Source organism: Halictus rubicundus, unplaced genomic scaffold (assembly GCF_050948215.1).
Source record: "Halictus rubicundus isolate RS-2024b unplaced genomic scaffold, iyHalRubi1_principal scaffold0081, whole genome shotgun sequence".
Taxonomy (NCBI): domain Eukaryota; kingdom Metazoa; phylum Arthropoda; class Insecta; order Hymenoptera; family Halictidae; genus Halictus; species Halictus rubicundus.
The window spans coordinates 618432-639534 of NW_027488622.1; the positions used below are offsets into that span (position 1 = coordinate 618432).

Sequence of the window (21103 nt, forward strand, 5' to 3'; positions counted from 1 at the left end):
ATAAAGTTTCGATTCATCGATTCGTTCAAATTCCTGAATTCTAGTCTGGACAAGTTATCGTCGTATTTGGGCAAGAGTAAATTGCATGTCGTACGAGGCGAATTTGCACATCTTTCCGACAGCGATTTCGATCTTTTAACGAGAAAAGGCGTTTTTCCGTACGACTATTTAACGTCCAGTTACAGAAAGATTGACGACAATTTAACGTTGCGTATAGTCGACCTCGGTGGAATGCGTCTCGTGAAATTATCGAGCCCGACGGTATCTTTGTTCGTGACGGAAAGAACTATGCACAATTTGTACGATCTCGAGTTGTGCGTGCGTAACATGTATTCGCGGTTCACGAACGAGGTTCCCATGATCGCGGAAAAATTCGTAAATTTTGCTGTTGCGGCACAAACCGTCAACATCCGGAACCAATCTTTCGATCAGAGTTCGTTGATCGAATGCGAACTGGTGGCTTTGAGCGCGGACGCGATCGACGCGCTTAGACAGAATTAGGAAATTTTAAAAATAATGTGTGCGTGCGCGCGCGCACGCGCGTGTGTGTGTGATGTTTTTTCTGTACAACATTTTTTTCGGCAATAAATTATGTAAGAGCAGTATTTTTAATTAACCACTTTATTGTCAGAAGAGTAGGTCGATAAATACAAGACAACGAGATGATTACACCAAATAGTTCGCGCGCCGAAATAATATACAAGAAGATCTAATCCGTGTTCCGTATTCGTATTCTGTGTTCGTAGCCGTTTGTCGTTATCGTGATTAAGTCGTATCGGATCGTGTCGTATCGTATCGTTCGTCTAAACCGTGTGCTCGTTCTTTCGCGACCCCCCGTCGCCACGCGGACGCGTCCTTTTATTCGCGCCTTCATCGAACGTTCTCGATCTTTTCCTACGTGATTTGGAAGTTAGGGTAAATGGCCTAACGTCCGCCGCTCGTTCTCGCGGTCGCTACCGTTTGTTGTCCGGGCGGTCACAACACCGTCGCCGCTCACGCAGACGCGCGCACACATGCTCGCAGGAGAGTTCGGCGGCCTCGTTTGGGCGTTTTTATGCCTGTTTATGTGTCCTCCGTGGTCGCGAACTCTCCTTTCCGCGTCTGCCTCCTACAATTATTGGCTTTTTCATATGTTTCACAATTATTTTTATTCGATAAAAATACATTATTTTATATAAGTAGTTTCAGATGATTTTTCGAACGATATTCGTCAATAGGTTGTACTCCATGATGCTGTCATGTATTATCAAGCAGTAGGCGGTCGTTGATGGAGGGACATCAACTCGACATTCGAATTCGATTCGCACATCGATCGTGGCGTTTTTAAGCGCTTCGTTTTGTCGGGAACAATCGAGAAGGACGAGCGGGGCGTACTGTATGAAATTCGCAACGTCGAGTAGCGCTTCGCCGTTTCCATAGTACGATTCTTGGAATTTCGCGTACATATCGTAGAGCAACGCGTATTTACCTTTCTCGAAATCGATGTTCCAATCGTCGTACGGATAGGTTTCCGAGTTCAAGTAAAGTCGAATATTGGCTAACGTGCAATGATCGAATCGCGTAGCCTTTTTCGTTAAGCTGTTCCGTCGATCGGTTTGCAAAGCGAATATCACGTATCGCGGCTTTTCCATTTGCGGAGCTGTTTTTATCGCCCATGTATGTTTCCTGGTTGCCTGCAGTATAGGATACTCGTACAGATCCCATGATCGAAAGCTTATGCCGATCGGTCTGCCGCTGTCTAAAATACGTAACATCGACAGTTTATGTATTTCGTCCAGTGTGACTTGTGGCATTCGCTATTGAATTTTGTGCAGATCTAGAACGGGCTTCGCGTTGTTGGAAGAGCCGTGCAACGCGTTCGCTTCGGTACGCGAGCGTATCAGAATCAACTCGTGTCGGGCGTTTATTACAACGCGTTTGTAGTCTTCGCAGAAGCCCAATAACATCCTCATAGGTACGCAAAAATTGAAATTTATCGCCGCCGTGGCCGTGGTCGTTGGCTTCGAGTTATCGTTGCTTTGGAGATGTTCAAAATGGCGTCGAACATGGTTCTTTCTTTCTCTCTCTCTGTCTCACTCACTCACTGTTTAACGACGAATCCCAAAGATCGTAGATACCGCACGTTCTCCGCGGTTAATTTCTTGCGAATCGACGCGTTTTCTTCCACGGTTAGTTTCCCACGAATCGTCGCGCTGCCGTCCTCGTTCAACGTGTGAAATGCCGTATTGTTATGAATTAGCATTGCCCCGTCGAACGTGTAGTCGCACCGTGATTTCTTCGCCTCGAAAATCGATCAAACGTCCGGATTGGTTAACTATGCGAATCGTTAAATCATCGATTACTCGCGCGACGATCGGAAGGTAAATGAAACGCGCGGGCGTTTCCGATAATTTATACCCCGGCGGTACTTGAGGCGCGAACTCGTGTATCGTGTGAACGAGTTTGCCATTGTCGTACGATCCGGTGGTTACGTTGCATTTCACTCGAATGATATTCACGTTGACCATGTTCACGGGCGCGTCCGACTTGTGCCACGCGTTCGGCGATAGAACGCGGTTCGTGGAAAGTCCCAAGATGGATCCTACGTTGTTGGGCTTCGAGAAGTTTACTCGATACCTGCTAACGATTTCGCTTTTCATGGTGTTGTTGTTCGCCGGTAGTACCAGCGGATATTCGTTATCGGGGGAGGGGGACAATTCGTCAGCATTTTTGGGAGGAGGATATCGCGCGCGTATCTCGCGTCTCAGGTACTCGTTGATCGCCTCCAATTCGTACGAACCGTCGGGGATGATCATCTCCTCGTCCTTTTCGCCGAAGTAGAATCGATTGTTCCCGATGTTGGCGCTGATGTTCGGTATCGTGTAATAAGTTTGCAAGTTGAGCAATCCCAGATCGTACTCGCCGTTGCTCAGATCTATGGGGGGAAAGTACTCGGACGACAATGAGCTGCTTCTTCCCGACAACTTGAACGTGAACGACTTTTTCCCATCCATCGGATGTGGCGGAGAGAGCATTTCGGGAAATTTAAGTTTCTCGAAGAAATTTCACGCACAATTGCCCGCACTGGCTTTCACCGTAGTTCTGAAAACGTTCATGATTATACGAGATCGTCGTCGCGTTCGATCCGAAGTAACTAATCAACTCGATCGGCGGGCGAAGATTTCCGAAACAATCGAAGTAGTCGACGCGCGAGCCGCCTTTCACGTATGCGACCCAATGCGTTCCCGACTATCGTCCAGATTGACGATATCTCGCTCGTTTATCCACGGTCGCGTCGGTAAATTGTCGCGCATAAAAACTCCGCGAAAATGTGGCAATGCTTTACAGGTGGTAGTTATTTCCATATCCGTCGTTGTGGCGTCGTCTTTCTTGGAGTTTTTTTTCTTAGCTCCCCTCAGGGCTCTCCCATGTTTGTACGGCGCGAGACGCATCCCACGACCCTCCATGGCGCGATTGTGCCGCTCGGCTTCCACCAATTGTTTCTTCACGGTTTTCGTGGCGTTTATCGCTTTGGCTACCCCCGTGGCGACACCCGTCAATGCTCCTATAACTGACAAAGCAGGCCACAGCAGCTGCAGAAAACCACCGCGTTTGGCGATCGGGAGAATTCGCGTTTTCTTCTTCTTCTTCTCTTGCCCTCGTCTCCGCTGTCCCCCCAGACCAATACCTAATTTCGTTTTAGCTTTCATGGCGGTCAACACGGCGGCCGCGGCGACTTTTTCTCCGAACCTCGCGTCTTTGGCCGTTATGCGGTGTAGCGCGCAATCCGCCAAAACGTTGTTGGCCGCGTGACGATCGTCGAGATCTTTGTGCCGCGAAAACGCTACGTCGTGTTCGCGACAGGCCGCGTCCAAAGAATTGATTTCCCGATTGCCGCGGGCTAATCGCTTGCACAGTTTCGTACCAGGACCGCAGAATTGATAACCGGGGATGTGCAATTCGACCGGCAACGCGTCTACAGCTCTGTTGAAGAGTCTCTTGCCCGTAGTAGTACACGTCCGACGTTTCGCGCGCATAGACTATTTTTTCAGCCCTATCTCTAAAAATAGATTTTTTCGGCGGGAGGGAGGAAGGGGAACACGAGCAACGACTGATAGCGAAGGCGTTCGAGCTCTCCTATAAATACTATAAATACTCCATCAAATTGATCGGAGTATGCGTTTCGTGAGACAATCTTTGAATATTCGTGTTGAGCTTGCCGACGACGACGACGAGACGATGAGGAAACACGGCTCGTTGTTACCACGCAACGTACGTTGCGTTATAAGCGGTCCGTCGGGATGCGGTAAAACGAACGTTATGATCAGCCTGCTGGATAGCGCGAACGGGCTACGCGAATGTTTACGTGTACTCGAAATCGCTGAGTCAGCCAAAGTATCGATACTTGGACAAACTGTTCTCATCCGTGGCGGAGGACGTTGGCTACTTCGCTTTCGGCGACAACGCCGATGTAATCTCTCCCGCGGAGGTGCTGCCCGATTCGATATTCATCTTCGACGACGTGGCGTGCGACGAACAGGATATAACGAGAGAGTATTTCGCGATGGGTAGACATTCTCGCGTCGATTGCTTCTACTTGGGTCAGTCATACGCGAGAATACCTAAGCATTTGTACTAATACCTAAGATATGTCCTTGTCGCCCTCGTCCTCGTCGTCGTCGAAGGATGGTGGGAACGAGAATCGAGGTTCTTCGATCGCGAAAGAAATAGCAAAGGTCGGCGATATTATACGTAAAAAGTGTAGGAGACGGAGCCGTTGGCGGTAATCGAAGGTTAGGTCGGCGAAAACGCAAAAACGACCAGCGTTTTGGTCGAGCAGGTCGTCCGCGGATGGCCGAAAAACACAAACACGGCGACAGGTGAATGCCCGAGCGAGCGCGTACGAATGAATGTGTGTGAGAGAGAGAGAGCATGAGTGTGTGAGAGAGATAGAAAGGAAGGTGCGACGACCGCGAGCGATGTAGGTGATTCGATTCGAGTGTGTGTATAAGGACGATCGGCCTATATATGCGAGGTAGGTCGCGGTCGCGGGTTAGAGTTAAAGAGTCAGAGTTTGAGAGCGAAACAGAGAGAGAAGTGTCGTGCAGCGTTTAGGAGTTATTATCTGAGTTTTGACGAAGCGAGAGAGTTGCGAGAGTGCGGAGTTATACAGCGAGAGAGAGAGCGAGAGAGAGAGAGAGAGAGAGAGAGAGAGAGAGAGAACGCGCGGTTGAGCGTCTAGAGGAACATTTATACCGGTCCAATAAACGTTACTGCAATAATAAACTTCACTGCAATACCTGACCGCTTGGCTTCCATCAAAACAATTCCTACAAAAGTATCGAGCGTTGAAACTTGGAAAAATGGCGACCGAGACGAATTTGCAAACGACTTTACAGCCGATCGTTGAACCGTTGAAATAGCTAGTACAAAATACTACTACAGAATCAAACGATGATGCGCTCCCGAGTATCAAGGAAACACCTGCAACTGCAAAAAAACGTGGACGAGAATTAAATAAGAAGAAGGGAAAGAATGGGAAGAAGAAGAGAACGAGCGACGAAGCCGATTTAACGCCGCTACCAACGAGACATCCGAAGAAAAAATTAGTTTTTTCGATGAGGATGATGATGATGATGGTGATCATAATGAAGATGTTAACGAAAATGAAGATGAATCAATGGTACAGCAGCAGCAACAGCAGCAGCAGCATATCTTTGGATCGCCCGCAACGACCGCGGTATCTTTGGAATTGTCGATACGTAATATTTTTGAGAATCCGGAAACTCATCGGGAGGAAAGCGAACATCTGTCCGAGAATCTCGGACCTTTGGCGCGCGAATACTTACATAAATTTTTTACCGGCCCAACGAAAAATTCCGACAACGTATACGGAGTGTATCTCCAAGATGACAACCTGATGCTCGTTTATTTAGGTACCGTCCCCCGGCGCTGCTCTGTATGGAGCGGTTTATGACAGATTATTACTATTGAGCTGGAAGTCGGCACAGTCGGACAACATCTGTTTACTGTAAAGTAATTTGTAGACCCCGACCTCTTCGACGAATGTAAAAATGCTACACCCGAGCTATTAAAAAAACGGTGACACTTCCAAAGTGGCGAAATTAAAATTATTTCAAGGCCAGGTTGTACCTGTCCCCACAGCGACCCTCGTCTCTTACCCGAAAATAATATTTCGGATCGCGCTTTTCTTCGTGACAGAAGTTCGCCGCGGGAGACATAACTAGAATTTCCCACTTGGCAGTAATGACGCACCCCATGTACCCTTGCATGTATGTGAACCGTTAGAAATGTCAGATTTGTAGTCCATCAATTTTATGACGAGCAAAGTCAGATGAGGCGAGCGTAAAAATTAGTTTTTGCGACGTGTTTTTTAATTACCTTATTATCACCGTCCGACGAAATCATTACTATGTTTGCGTAGTTGGGTCTAGTTGGGCCTACAGGCGCGCATGAGGTGGGAATAGGTTTGTTAGCATTGTAATAAATTGTTTGTTATAACGTTTAAATTCCTTAACAAGGTATTCCCCATCTATTACCACGAGGGACTCGGAAATGTTCTAGTTAACAACTTTTGAAATAATGACGAATTGTTTCACTGCACAGATTGTCAGATGATATTCTTTCTTTTTCGTTAGCGTAATAATAACGTTCCCATAACGTTCAAAAAACATCACTGCTGCACGCCGATAATTTTTTTGTCATTCACCTAACGTTAATAACATATTCACTTCTGTGTCAAAAGTAGCCATAATCACAATGTCACTGCTTGAATAACAGCTCTAAACTGAAAACGTTTTCATAGATAAGTGAGTCAAACTCAAGAATTGTAAATATTATTGTTTGTGTTTCTTCATGAATAAGCAAAGGACTCAAGCGCGTATAATTCCATAACGCTATTTCCGAGCGCTTCAAGTACCTACAACTCGAAACTTCAAACTGTTATATCTCATCATGGAAGTATCTGACAAAAAAATGTTTCAGACAAAATTGACTTGTTTTTTCCGGTAGAATCTAAATATGTAACATTTTATAGGGGGTTCCATTTAAAATTACAAAGGTACCTCCCCTCCCCCGTTAAAGGGGAAGGGAGGCCACTTCACGTTTATGTAGTCAGAAAGGCCCTTCAGTTCCATGCAATTTAAGGCTAAGAACTTTAAAATCGATGGCATAGTTTTCGAGATATTGAGCTGTTCAGAGTTATGTGGGCCACCCTGTATATGTTAAATGGCTAGGTCTGGACGCGTCGCATAACTCATGGATATCGAAAACCGCTATACTTTAATCGTATTTCCACTCTTATTTTTATGTTATTTTTAATGTAAGGATACAGCTTTTGAAATAAATTTTTAAATACGCATAATCGTTACGCCAAATTTTATTAATATCCAATCCCACATTTCTAATTCGACGTTTTTCTTTATCCCGACTATGCGATATGCTTATCGCGCATCCTGAACCACATTCCCCTCGCAAGAGGGGGGAGGGAGACGTCGTTTCATCTCTCTCTCTCCCGCATTCTTATAAAATATCGTCGCAAGTTTCATGAGAAGAACCACATTTTTGCGAGGGGGGGAACGTCGTTTCATCTCTCTCGCATTCTTATAAATTAACCTCGGTAGTTTCGCGACAAGTTACTTCACAAACACGTCACATACGAAGCGCATCGCTAGTCTTTTGTTCTCGACGGTTTTGCCGCATCCTTCTAACGCGCGGTAAGTGTAGTAACCTTTTAGAATTTGTATTTAGATGAATCGCATCATTGACACGGGCGGATTTGTTTGTGTATTTAGATGAACCATCGATAAATTTGGAAACTTTTGGCTGTCCAAAGTATGATAACCTGATTCACGATCCCGTGTACCAAATTAATTACGACGACGCATCCTGTCGGCTTCATCGTTGAAAAAACGCTGTCGGAAAAACGTATCATTGCTGTATAAACGAAGTTCGAACATTTCGCGCATGGCTGATCAATTCTAAGAAACAGGTATCGTACGAAATACTCTTATAAGCACTTCTTTGCAGTTGATTCTTACGTAAACTTTTTTGTTTCCAGCAACATGATTAGAGAAATATGCAAAGAAAAAATTGATTCTCCCAACTACCGCCTCGAACGCGATAGACTAAAAAGTTTTCAAAACTGGCAGTTTTCTCACATCGTCAAACCGGAAGATCTCGCGACCGCAGAATTGTACTGCTCGAACGAAACGGATCGCGTCGAATGTTTCGACTGTGGCATAGGACTGTATCTATGGGAACAGGGCGACGATCCCATGACGGAGCATCGCACCTGGTTGAGATTCTGTCGACGGGTTTGCGGGCTAGATTGCAGCAACGTTCCAATAGGAGTCGATCCCGCTTCGATCGCAAAACCGTCGCCCAGCTCGCGGCGTAGACGTGCGCGGACATCGCTAGGCCCCGATCGTCGAAGGTAAAAATAAATCGAATAATTATGTACGCGTGTTACAAATAATAATATACGCGTGTTACAGGGAAACGATTGAAGATTGGAAATAGGAACTATGCACTGTTCATTGTAAATAGTTTACAATATATGCAGTTTGAATAAAATATTAAAATATGTATACAATAGTATAGTATAGTATATAATGTAGTATAATATGATAAGGGCGATCTGGAGAAAAAAAAACGATGCACTTTGATACAAAACAGCGCACTCACCAATCCTGCAGCCACCTCCTTCAGCGGCCGGCTCTCATCAACTATGGCACATCGTCGTTTTGCGATTGTTACAAACATTTTCTACTACTGCTATGTATTTTCACTGAAAACACAGCTTGAAATGTGCATAGCGGCGAACCGCCTCCTATTTAAACGTGTCTCGAGCGATACAATTTACCGAAGGATGTGGACTAAAAAACCCTTGACGTGATAATGAATACGAGATGTAGACGCGATAACGAAAAACTGCATGGCGACTCGCCCAAGAGAATTCTTATTTCACGAATACGAGGTGTAAACGCGATAATGAAAAAACCGTTGATGCGATCGCAACTGGTAAAAGTATACGGTTCTATGAGAAAAGACGCCGTCTCGCCAAAATGCAACGCTCTCGTGACATGAAACCGCGAGAGCGAGAGAGAAACAGCCTCTCTATCTCCCGCGAAATATAATAAAAAAATGGCCGCGCGGCAAGAGCGAATAAATGGTCGCCCGACAAGAGTGAGAGAGAGAAACAACCTCTCTCTATCTCCCGCGAAATATAATAAAAAGTGGCCGCGCAGCAAGAGCGAATAAATGGCCGCGCGGCAAGAAGACGGAAGAGCGAGAGAGAGAGAGAGAGAGAGAGAGAGAGAGAGAGAGAGAGAGTGAAACAACCTCTCTCTCTCTATCTCCCAGCGAAATATATCGCAACCTTCAAGGTCAAATCACATTGCAGAATACGGCTGCAACGATAATGAAATACTTCAGCGGAAATCCGAAATCCTGATGCAGCGATAAGAAACGCCATCCCGGTAACAGAAACCGCAAGCGATACCTCGGCGGCGGCGGAGCGATCCCTCCAATAGCCCCGCAAGAGAATGACCCCCTCGCCCATTGAGTTAGAAACCGCGATCGCCCCGCAAGAGAATAACCCCCTCGCCTATTGAGTTAGAACCGGTATAGACTACCTACTCGTTTTGCAGATAAAAAATGAAGAAAAGAAATCGAAAACTGTGAGAGCTAAAAGTGAAATTTCGAGAATCGATTCGAGAGCCGTGGAGATCTCCTGTTCTCGGTTGCTGTGTACGCGATGATATAGCGAGAAGTTTTTTTTTTATGGTGATGACGGTGATGATGGCGACGCGCGAGCAGAACAAACGGTACGCGAGACTGAGCGCATGAATAACGTGTTTAGAGTTGATCTGTGTGCGAGCGACGAAGTGCGTGCGTTCCCGAAGAGGCGGAGATTGGGACTGTATTTAGTTTCTTTTTTTCGGTATATGTAACGTACCACAGACTTCACTTGGAACTGAACACCGTCGGAAGAGAGTTGCACGCATGTTGCGTCCCTCGTGTGTTCTCGTTAGCGCCATTTTAGTGTCTGCGTCGGAAACAATCGACGAACGACGGAGAGAGAAAACGGGGTCGTGCGAGACGTGGATAAAAGAAATAGTCGAAGGAGAAGACTAACGGATACCGTAGTAGAGGAGGTTGGGCGCTAGCGAGAGGACTAACGCGGTGCATCAAGACACCTCGAGATCGCGTCGATGGTAGTCGCAATTAGGGTCCTCACACACACATTCTCTCTCTCTCTCTCTCTCTCTCTCTCTCTCTCTCTCTTTCACTCTCTCTCTCTCTCTCTCTCTCTCTCTCTCTCTCTCTCTCTCTCTCTCTCTCTCTCTCTCTTTCACTCTCTCTCTCTCTCTCTCTCTCTCTCTCTCTCTCTCTCTCTCTCACTCATTATCTCTATAGTGTCTATGCTCCCGTAGGTTTTACGAGAAGTCATGCTGCACTGTCCTCAACATTAAATCGATGGCAATCCTGGCGTCCCCGACGGAGTCGGGTTCCATTGTCTGTATCTCTCGTCGCAGCACCGTCCTCGCGAGTGTCTTCAGGCTGCAGCGGAACGGGTAGCCGAGGAAGTGAGGGAACGCCACTCATGTGTCGATCACAGTAGAGTGAAGGATTCTGAGGGCTCTGAGATCATAATCCAGGGCGTGACCGATCAGGATCGTCTCAGCGTGGACGAAGCTGATGAGGTCCATTTGCATGCCCCTGAGACGTTTCGATGCCCTCGAGAGATCCTTCGCCGTGATCCCACTGAACCTGGTATTTTGGTCGATAATCTCTGCATCGGGCCTGACCAGCGTGTCATAGACCACATTTCCATCCATATCGACCACAGTTACCTCAGCCAGCTCGAGTCCGCGCCGCGTGAAGCACATCTCGCAGTCCAGAGCGAAGACACCGTAGTTTCCATCGGAGGGCACGATCCCGGCAGGTTGAGTACACACGTACCCCTCCAGCGGTCAATTGTATCCTGAAGATAGGCCCGTCCAAACGTGCATTCTGGCGTTGGTGCATGCTCTGGAACTGTTCCGGTCCTGGCAACACTCCCAGGCGTTCCTTTGCAGCCCGTTCACAATTCCGCTCCGGAACTTTCCCCAATTGTATACGCACCGATCCTCCTGCAGGTATTCGCCATCGTGCCGGTTGACGTAGAAATTTTTGAGGCACCTCGCGCACTGCCTCTCTTCGACGACAAGTTTATACGATTCGGGGGTTCAATAGCTCCTCGACCTTTCCTAATACTGGTGGTAGCCGTAGCCGGACGAGGAGCATGAGGACGAATACGAGGATGAGTGCGTCGACGGCGACGAGGAAGAGGAATCGCCGATATCCGAGCTCTTATCGCTATCTGAAGCGCTCTCCTGCTCTAGATCAGAGCTGTCGACGGAGCTTCCACTATAGTTCCCGCTGTCGACCTCGCTCTCCACTATGGAGGTGGTTCCGCTGCCAGGCACAAATTCGCGGGTGTTGACATCCAGGTGATGGTAGCTGCGTGCCCGGTAGCCCAGGGGATGTTGGTGATGGTTGACAACCGCAGCATAGCCAGGGTAATAGCTACACTCGACCGGGTACCCAAGATGGGCCAGCTGATCACCTGTTAACGTGTATCCCCGAAGCAAGGAGGCCAGCGCCGCGTTACTTAGATGTTTTAGCTCGTTTCGCTGGCTACTCAGGAACGTGCTGGACTCTCTGCCAGCATTCCAGGGCCCGGTCGTCGCATTTTCCCCGGACTTGGTCTGCGCGATGTGCGTTTTCAGCAGTTTCCAGCTGGTAATTCCTCTTGGAACCGGCGGTCCTCGGGGACGTCAACGAGGTTTGGGAAGTCTCGGAGCTCCTAGTAGGGCTGCTAGGCTACTCCTGCTGCCGGCAGTGGTGGTGCCTGCGCACTCGTTGCTGCTGTTGCTGGTGCTAGCCAGCCTGCTCCTCCTCGTGCTCTTGCTCGTCGTCTCGTTCCTGGCGCTGGTCCTGTGGCGCTCTGGTACGATTTCTCCTTTGTCGTTGGCTCAGGATCGCTCGATCCTCTTTCGTGGACGATCCCAACGAGGCCTCGCTGCTCGCGGACGTTGAGGTCGTCGAGGAGCCTGTTGAGGCGGTCGACGCCGACGAGGATGCCGACGACTTAAGGTCGACCCACACAAGACCGGGAAGAGACCGTGTACGTTTGGCCGCTAGATTCGAAACCAGGGTGTAGGGTTTGAGTCGACGGAGCTTCAGTGTTCTCGACTATATTTCTGCTCGCCCCGGTTGGGTCATTATCTCGAGCGTTTGACCATTTCCAGATGGCCTTTCGGGAGCGCGTTGACAGTTCCCTGCTGTGCATGGCACAAAAAAAAATGTTTTTAGGGCCTTCACGGTTCCTTAGGTAAACTGTCGGTATCTCCCGTTTACAATACCATGGAAATAGGAAACCGTCCTGCCTCTTGGTGAAACATCATTGTTCAGGATTCAAGCTGTGGAATTCGGTGCCTATTGTCTAACTGGCGACCGCTATTTCATACGGTTTTTGTCGCGTATGTCAACACGCGGCAAGAGCGCGTGTCGCCGTTGCTCGACACCGCGTAGCAACCGTTTCAATTCTCATTGGCCGAATTTCACAGCTTGAATCCTTCAAATTGAGACAAACAAGGATCGTCCGATGTGCGAGCTCCAATCACGGTGCTCCACATTCGACGGTCTTTGTTATTTAAGGCACCTGCGTATGCCTTCTCGCCTTCTTAACGTTCTGAACGCTCATTCAATCACAAGGTATCGCTCTACACGTTTGCTCGTCTGTCCGCTCTCGTCTCGATAAGTAGAGATTCTCATCTCTCGCGCTCTGCGACTCTCGCGATTTCGCATTATTCGGTAGCAATATTCTCGCGATCTCCCGTTACGTGCACTCTGCTTCGCGTCAAGATTTCCGGCGTCCGCGTAGAAGATTTCCGTCTCGCGGCGACACGCGTTTCGTGCCGCTCAAGATTTCCTCTTCGCGATCCGACGGCAGAAGTTTGCACGCGCAAGATCTCCGTCCGTTCGCCGGCTCGCGACTCTCGTTCGCGCGTTCTCTCTCGCGCTCGCGATTGCCTCGCACCTCGTGCGTCGTACGACCAGAACCCACCGAATAAAGTGCAATTTTTTCCGAAAAAGGAAAGGTTTGATTCTCCCGTCTCTCCTTGCCTCCTCGCGCGCTCATTTCTGTGTGGTCCCGGCCCCCCGGCGACTCCGACCTTCGGTCGACGCCAAACAATCATACATCCTTGTATTGTACGTAAATTATACATACATATATTGTAAACACGAGAATAGTTGTTATTTTTTTTTTTTAAGAAATATCCACATTAGGAAGGGGATCATTTAATGTGAATTCGATCATTTTTTGGGGACTATGTCTCGAATTTTGATGACATTGAAATGTGTTGTGGTCCAAGTGAAAGTGGAAGAAATCCGAACCAATACACCCAAAAGGGGGTGTCCCACTTGGACTCCGACCGATTGGACACGTCCCGATTGGACGCGTTCCTTTTGGACGCCGTGTCGATTCGACTCGTGCCGTTTGGACGCCGTAGCGGTTGGATTCATGGCGTTTGGACGCCGTAAATTTTATAATAATTGCTTTTCGAAGTCTACATATGGTGATATTATATTGTGAAATATATGGTTAAATATGATTTGGAATCTGTTAAATTTGGATCTGAATTTGTATTTTTGTGGTTAGGGTTAGGGTTAGGGTTAGTGTTAGGGTTAGGGTTAGGGTCCCGGACGGAAAGTCTTTCGGAGTGGAGGGCGCTGCTAACGCCCTCCACACGTCCGATTGTCCGGGCCCTCCTGCCCATATTTTATATATGGTGTAGGAGGCGGGGGAAGGTTGACCTTCCGCCTCACGCAGGTGCTCTCCGGCCACGGTTGCTTCGGAGAGTACCTGCATAGAATGGGGCGGGAGCCGACTGCGCGGTGCCACCACTGCGGCGAAGATGTCGACACGGCGCGGCACACTCTGGAGGAGTGCCCAGCTTGGGCTGAGCCGCGCCGTGTCCTTAGAGCCGCGGTGGAAGGGTGGGACCTCTCGCTGTCGACCGTGGTCGACCACATGGTCGACAGCGTGAGGTCGTGGAAGGCGGTGGCCTCCTTCTGCGATGATGTTATCAAGCAGAAGGAGGTCGCCGAGCGGGCCCGGGAACGGGACCCGGGCTCCGCGAGGAGTATTTGGGCGCGGGGACGACCCCCGCGCCGACGTGTGCCCCCCAGGTGGGGGGCGGCGACGGCTGGGAGGGCGCGGGGATCTCCCCCGCGCCAATGTGTGCCCACGGTTGTGGGGGGCGGAGTGGGGCTGGCGCGGGTAGTTTCCCCGCGCCCTGTTATGCCACCACAACTGGGGGCGGTGAACTATGGGGCCCGGGGTGTGAGCTGACCTGGGCCCCCGGGGGGGAGCATAGCTCCCCCCGTGATAGGCCGACACCCCCGGGTTATTTTCCCGGTGTAGGGGGGTGTCGGTCCGTCCCTCCCCGATTGGGGAGGGGGATCCGTGGGGGCTTTGGGGAAGGAAGGGTCGGGGCGTGCCGGATCGCGCCTCCGACGGCCCTTCCTTCCGGTGGCGGCGTCTTCTTGTCTCGGCCGGGGCTGGTTCCTTCGGGACACCGGCCCCGAGCGGGGCACGAAGACTCCGGGAGCTGTGGGTGGACCGAGCTGGGGCTCGGGAAGCCCAATCCGAAGGCTCCAGGGATGGGGACACCGGGCGGGTCCCTCCGCCCGGGGTCTTATAGCGTAGGAAGTGGGGGAGGTTAACCCCTCCCCCGGGGTATGATGATAGCTGGGAGGTGTCCTGTTGAGTACTCGCGTGATCCAGGCACCTCCCGTGTAGCTTAGGTGGGCGTGAGGTTTTAGTGGGTAGTCTCCGGGGGTTCGCCCTCCGGGGAGAGTCCCACATAACCCCAGCTTCCCCCAGGGAGTCGGGGTATGTATAAAACATTTCCTCACGATAAAAAAAAAGGGTTAGGGTTAGGGTTAGGGAACGTCACGAATCCAACCGCCACGGCGTCCAAGCGGTACGAGTTCAATCGGCACTACGTCCAAACGGCACGAGTCGAATCGGCACGGAGTCCAAAAGGAACCCGTCCAATCGGGACGTGTCCAATCGGTCGGAGTCCAACTGGGCATCACCCCACCCAAAAGTGTCCGATATCGTGTGGAATGACTCAATCACATTATAACTTATAGAATAAGAAGGATTAATTCCACATAAATTGCATCGTTCTGTCTTACGACACGAAAAAATGTATATGGAAAACTTCTGAATTTTTGTCCATAATGACCTCAAAATGATTAGATGGAAGGTTCCCTGGCAGGAATCCGATGGCGTATCTATATATTGTCCAATGAGACGAGACAGTAGACGTAAACATAGGCGCTCGAGTGCGACAGATTTGAAGTTACCCTTACAAGACAATTAGCAAAGGACGCACGCTGGGTGCTTCACTGCCTCGGTCTCGTTGGACAGAGCATAGGTACGAATGCGCGGCCGATTGGATCAGAGTCCAAGGGACAGGCCTCGTTTCACACGTACTTTCGGCTACAGTCGATATATTGGCTACTGCGGTCACATATACTATGTAGCGTGTGACGTCGAAGCCAAGATACTGGGTCTGCGGGCGCGGCGGAGATGAGCATAGACAGACCTAACGATAGACTCCCCAAAAATGGTGGCACTGAAAAAATGGCGAAATTAAAATGGTTTTTTTTTTTTGGTTGCGTCGTAAGACCTTACGTACGACGCGACAAGCACGCGACCCAGGCCAGGTTTAAAAATCCCTATCGACGACGTACCGACCATGGACGTCATAAATCAAAAATCCTTCCGATTGTACCCACCACTTTCGTAATTTTTAAGCCAGCTGAATGCAGCACATGCGGAACCTTGTACACCGTTAGCGTACTAAAATTTACAACCGTAGATGCTTGCGAACCAAATGTTATACGTATATTTCCACTTTTCCAATTTTCCACTATTTCCACGACCTTTCGAACACACCTTGCAACCTATGAATTTTAATCATTTTAAACTTGTTCTCCGGAGTTTTGACTTATAATCACTTATAAGATATAAGATATAATTTAACAATGCTAAAATTGATTTGTGAAGCTGATTTTCATCGTTCCATTGTTAAATTAGATTATAGTTTGAACCATTACTTCTTAACATTACAACTCAGATGAACAATATTCTTTTCTCTACTTCGAAAATGGATTGTGTGCGGATGCTGTCGTGGCACCGGCGCGACGCCAGGCCCAACGGCTTGTCCAGCTCTCAGCGGGTGCATTGGCATCCCTGAGGTGTAGAGGGGAGTAAACTGTTCGGGAGTTAGGTAGCGAACCCCCGCTGTGTGCGGGTCTTTTGTTGCGAGCATCTCGAGCGCCTTCTCAGGTTGCTTGCTAGGGTTCCGGTGCGTATGGATTCGAAAATCGTGGTAGTATCCATACTAACTTTCGCCTCCGACAAGTATGAAGAGACCCTTAAATAGAACCAATGTGCCAGGCCCAAAGGATGAACAAGTTTTTGCACGCCATTTTGTCCGCTGCTGTAACTGATGAAAATACTCCTGGTGCCAGCATTTCCAAAAATGCTGTAACATGTGCTGAATGCATTTGTATCGGTTTAGTCTGTTGATGTTTATGTGCTGGAGATTAGGGTGAGGAAGAGCTGTTAATGCGTTACCAATTTAAAAATGTCCTGGAGTTAATGGATTAAGATCGGTAGGGTCATCGGATAAGGAGCGCAAGGGATGGTGTTCGATTTCACGTATTTGTTCAGAGGCCCTTTTCCGATTATTTGCTGTCCTTCGTTTACTTAGAAGAATGCTTAGTCCTCGAAATGTCGAAAACGTGCACTCGAGGGTTTAAGCTGACAGCATTGGAAAAGTGGCCATAAAGTCAATTCGTTAGACTCTCGTTTCGAGTACCGATCGCGAGGTACGCGAGGGTCCCGAATTCGGACTACAACGGGCCGTTGTCCGGAGCACGCAGCGACCAAGGAAACGCAGTCCTTGCGTCGCATCGCCAGACCTCACAGGTCATATTTCACAAGGGCACCTGGGTTGTGTCTATCGAGACACGCTCGGGTTCGAGCCTAAGATCGCATCCCCTTGGTTTCGTGAGCGTACTCAGACCAAGGGGGTAATAAACCACGTTCGGCCCACTTGGGCCAGCCAGCACGCGGGCCACGCAGGCCATAAATTTCGAAGGCCACTCAGGCCGAAAAACAGACGCGCTGTTCCGAGGTCCTTAAAACGCGCATTTTTCGAGATTTCCCATTTTCGGCTGAGGAGGAGCTTCCACCTCCACCACGAGAAGAAGACCCTCCTCCTACAGTCTAAGTGACGAATGGGGTGCCTTTTCCCCCAAAATTGGGCCTATGCCTACGAATTTCCTCGTTACACGAGTTGACGAGAGAGCGGACCTCGGAACAGCAAGATCAGAATCATCCGCGCATCTGAAGCATTCAGAACCCTCAGAATCATCCGCGCATCTGAAGCATTCAGAACCCTCAGAATCATCCGCGCATCTGAAGCATTCAGAACCCTCAGAATCATCCGCGCATCTGAAGCAGACAGAACACACAGAAACACTCGCGCATCCACACGGTTTTTAAAACGCACATAGTCCGTCATTTTCCACACTGCGACCACTGTTCCTAATTTAACCAATCACCTAAGGTTAATTCGGCAGGTGATAGTGCCGTGTATTGTTTACCAATAAACGAACATTGTCACAAAAACTCTCAGTTATTAAACATACCGACACAAAACATTTCAGATGGGAATTCCTACAAGACTCCACCTGTGTTAGTAACGTATATAATTCTTCGTATGTAAGCTTCGTATCTCTAACAATTCGTTTCAAATGATATTTTACTGACTTTACTGCACTCTCCCATAGACTGCCAAAATGTGGGGCATGGGGAAGTATCAGATGCCATTGGATTTGTTCAGCGGTTAAATAATCAGAAATCCTAGTTTGAAAATTATTATTTTCCAACAATATACCTAGTTCGTGTAGTTCATTTCTGGCTCTAATAAAATTGGTACCGTTGTCCGAATATATGCTATGGCACTTCCCACGGCGAGCTATAAATCGTCGCAGACAATTTAAAAATGTGTCTGTTGTTAAATCGGCAGCCAATTCTAAATGAATAAAAATGGCCCTGCGTAGTCCACGCCACAGGTATAGAATGGTCTGTTACGATCCAGGGCTGCGAGCAACGCGAGAGGCCGGTGAGGGGGTTGTTACCCCAGGAATATGGTTTCAATTTGTTAGTTAGGTACGCGGACGCACCCAATGCGAAATCGGGAAGCCGCTAGGATAGTTGACGTGGAGGACGCACCTGATGCGAAATCAGGGAACCTCTGGGAGGTTGGAGTCAAACGCAGACGCACCCGATGCGAAACCGAGGAGCTACTAGGAGGGTGAAACTTCGTGAACGCACCCAACGCGAAATCGGGGAGTCACTAAGAGAGACACGCGGCGAATCCGATACGAAAGGAGGTTGTATAAGAGCGCGGATGAACCCAATGCGAAACTGGGAATCCGCTAGGAGGTGGATAACTCACAGACGCACCCAATGCGAAACCGGGGAGCCACTAGGTTGGAGAAATCTTTGTTGATTTGAATTTAAGATTAGTAAGCCTGTAACGGTTCACGTCTCGTTGCGTGATGCGCGGCGAGGCTGCGAGCCCTCCCCGGATTGGCTCAGCGGCCAGGGTTCTTTGGGGAGAGGATAAGGTGGTTAATGAAACACGCGTGTTTAAGTGAAACAACAGAAATGAGTTTATTTTATCAAGAAAGTTCCGGATTCCCCGCAGGTCCGGATGTGGTCGGCCCGGTGCGTCGGTCCGCCTCTCGGCTGGCCTATTGTAACATAAATGAGTGTGGATACCCGGTGAATATCGGCGTGTGATTGGTAGTAAAGAATGATATGTACTGTGAACGAAAATTAACCTACGCTACGGACGAGAAGCTTAACCTAAGAAACTAATGCGAAGCTTAACCTACGCGTGGAGCAACGGAACTCCGAATCGGCGGGCGAGACAGGTCCTCGCGACGGTAACTGGACAGTGGACTGAATCGGTGGACGACGAAGTAAAGCGGTACGCGGTTCGGTCGGGAGCGACGGTGCTCCGAAATGCCTCGCGGCTACGGCCCGCGGGGCGCGGGGCGAGCCGGGCTCGTCTCGTAGCGGTGAGAGAGAGCGGGGCGCGACGGTCGGTTCTCGCGGTCTCGGACCCAACGACGGATGGTCCTCCCTCCTCTAGGTTCTCGGTGACGGTGTTCGGGAACCTCCGCGGCTCAGCAGGTGATAGTGAATTTGTGACGGGACGCCTCGCTTAATGTCCCCGATCAATCGCGGCACGAGTTCGTACGTACGGACGTAAACCCAATACGTACGGCCCGATGCCGGCGTGGTTACTCGTTCTCGGTAGTAAACCGCAGGATGAGTTCCGCACGCTGCTGCGGTCGATCGACCACTAGACTCCCGGGGCGCGAGGCGCGATCGCGGATCGAAAGCCGGAACGACTGGATTCGGGAGTGGATCACGAGGAGGGGGGAGAACGGGCCGGAGTGTCACAGCGACGGTATACTGACAAGTACTGCCGTCGGGCGACTGCCTCTCAGGGCTTGCTCGCGGTCTCGGTTTTCCTCGTACGGGACGTAGACCCGCGTACGTATACGACCGATCCCGGTGCCTCCTCGAGCTCGCTCGGGCGTAGACCGATGTGTCACATCTGAAGTTTTATGGTACGCTAACAATCGCTATTGAGTCGCAAGTCAGACCGTACAAGCGAATGCATCCACAACTTCCAGAGACCTGCCTCCAAAACTAATTAAAGGAAGGCTAAACATGCAGTGTGCACTAGACTTAAAAAAAGCGGATTCCAGTCGCTCGTGTTATAAACCTCATTCGATACTTCATTGAAAGGGTGATCTTATATATTTCTGTAACAGTTCCAAGTGCATGATCTTTCTTCATGATACACTCTTTGTAATAATTAAATTAAATTAAATATTAAGTAAAACTTTCACGCTGCTAGCGGCCCTCGCAGAGTTGGGCTTTATTTGGGATAAAAAATTATCTTTATTTGTTATTTAAAAGTTCGAATAAAAAAAAAGGATCTTTATTGGACGAGTATCGAATAAATAATTTTATTAGATGGGAATTTATCCGACGAATAAAAATACTTTTTTATATTCGAAGCTTCAAATTAAATTTTCATTTTTTATCTGTACTGTTATTCGGAGGCTACGACTAATTCTTCCGAATTTCGAATAATTTTCGTAGCTCGAATAAGCGGCTTCGAGCCCAGCGGTGCAATAAACGGCAGCCGCGCGATCCGAAGCGAGAACAGGTATATCGGTGTGAAACTACTATCAATCAAATTACAAACCTTCTTTATTTTTCATTATTTTTTTATAGGACTTCCATCAACCTATTTGTGGAGTTTTTCTGATTGATTAACATTAAGTATCAATCAAAATTGTTCGATTACACTCGAGTTTGGACTCATTTTCACCAGGAAAAGCCCCTCGATTCACTCGCCATAATTTTATGAAGGTATATTGAAAAATCTAAAAGTTTAAATTTTCATTCGATGCGGGATTCGATCCCAGATCAAAAGATTCTCAGCCGAAGAATGAATTTGAATTTAAAGTCTCTTTATTTACATTGTGACGTGGCAGATTTGTCCACGTCCCTCCAGAGCGTAGACCAAGAGACCGGGCCGCCCTTTGGCAGCGCTGCCGCGATAACGGCTGTCGTGATCGCTCTCCCTGGGAACATCCGAGAACCCAGATTGGAGAATAACGCGGTTTAAACGCCGCGCCACTTGGCGCGAAGGGAAGTTGCAGGTCCGTGGCCGGGTCCCAGGTGGACCTGGATTCTTTTCCCTTCTCCCAGGAGCGCTGACAATTCGGGAAGAAACGCCCAGGGGACGACTACGAGAGACACCCCGCAGGAAAACATCGAGGAAAGCACCGAGCCCGGGTTTGTCAACTCGGAGGCGCCACCGAGGAATTACGGACCCGGGGAGAACATCGTCTCAAAGTCGTCGCCGCCTCGCCC

The 21103-nt window shown here is 49.0% G+C and overlaps 1 pseudogene; it reads right to left on the reverse strand.

Moving 5' to 3' along the window:
• Positions 1-10439: 10439 nt before the first annotated feature.
• On the reverse strand, positions 10440-16622 carry LOC143363623 (uncharacterized; annotated as a pseudogene).
• Between the last annotated feature and the right edge of the window lie 4481 nt (positions 16623-21103).